Here is a 1,978-nt window from a genome sequence, read left to right on the forward strand (position 1 = left end):
CAAGTTGCACCGTGAGAACCAGCGTTCTCAAACAGCACTTAATTACAGCCGTCCCATTATCACAACATTTATGGAGGATGCTCACCGACACCCACTGCTTCAGCTGTTCCCACCCACTCTGTGTGCGTGTGTTGTGACTGCGACTGAGTCTGCTCACCAACAATTTCAACAATGCGCCTCTCTGTTTGACCAACGCCAAGTATTTTCTCTCTGACAAGAATTCAAATGGGACAATATCTTACAGAGACCTGGTACTGGCCCAATCCTTGCTTTAGATGTAAGAAAAACACTTTTTCCAAAGTCAGACAGATAATTAGTGGTAGTGGCTTCAGTGGAACCCAGCTTGCTCCACCCTTTCATCGCCCCAACAATATCATACCTTGGTTGCTCTTCCACCACTACCACTAATTAGATGTATAGAGACATATTTAAAATGTGCCTTGGAATTAAAACACAGAAAATCAAGAGAATTAATAATTACCCAAATAACTCTGAGGGGGAGGAGCAATGTGGGGAATCACCGTTTGCTGTGCAAAGTCTCGTTGTTCTGGGCCAGCCTTCTTGGGGCTGACTCAGAGGTGGCCCCTGCACCAAGGATTGCTGGCCACGCAAACGAGGAAGCGACACGGGGGCAGGAAAGGAAAGGAGCCGCAAGCAGGTGACCAGGTGAGCATGAGCACCGAGGGCCATCGGACGATCTGGGGCAAGGGAATGGGAGTGGCCGCAGGGAATGGGGCAGGCATGTGTGAACAACCTGTTCCAGCTCACTGCGCTGCGTGAACAGGGCTGTGGGCCTGCAGCACCGTGGGAAAGCAGTGAGCACCAATCAGCCTGTTCCGCAACCCCCAGACACACACACACTCACCCACCCATGGACACACACACACACACTCATGCACACTCACCCATGCACACTCATCCTCCCATGGACACACCCGCTCTCACCCATGCACACACTCACAGATACACACTCATGCACACACCCACACTCACAGATACACACACTCATGCACACACCCACACTCACAGATACACACACTCATGCACACACTCACACACACTCACCCACCCATGGACACACTCACACACACACTCATGCACACTCACCCATGCACACTCATCCTCCCATGCACACACCCACTCTCACCCATGCACACACACACATACACACACACTCACACATACACTCACCCACACACACACACTCAAGCACACTCACCCATGCACACTCACCCTCCCATGCACACACACTCACACATACACACATCCACACACTCACACATACACACACTCATGCACACACTCACCCACACACTCACACATACACACACTCATGCACACACACCCACACACTCATGCACACACTCACCCATGTACACACACACACTCACCCATGCACATACACACCCATGCACACTCACCCACCCATGCACACACACTCATACATACACACACCCACACACTCACACATACACACACTCATGCACACACTCACCCACACACTCACACATACACACACTCATGCACACACACCCACACACTCATGCACACACTCACCCATGTACACACACACACTCACCCATGCACATACACACCCATGCACACTCACCCACCCATGCACACACACTCATACATACACACACCCACACACTCACACATACACACACTCATGCACACACTCACCCACACACTCACACATACACACACTCATGCACACACACCCACACACTCATGCACACACTCACCCATGTACACACACACACTCACCCATGCACATACACACCCATGCACACTCACCCACCCATGGACACACACACTCTCACCCATGCACACACACATACACACACACATGCACACACACTCACCCACACACTCACCCACACACCCATGCACACACACACTCACCCATGCACACTCACCCATGTACACAATCGCACACACTTGTCCATGCATACACTCACCCACACACTCACACATT

This window comes from Oryctolagus cuniculus, chromosome 3 (assembly GCF_964237555.1).
Source record: "Oryctolagus cuniculus chromosome 3, mOryCun1.1, whole genome shotgun sequence".
Lineage (NCBI taxonomy): Eukaryota > Metazoa > Chordata > Mammalia > Lagomorpha > Leporidae > Oryctolagus > Oryctolagus cuniculus.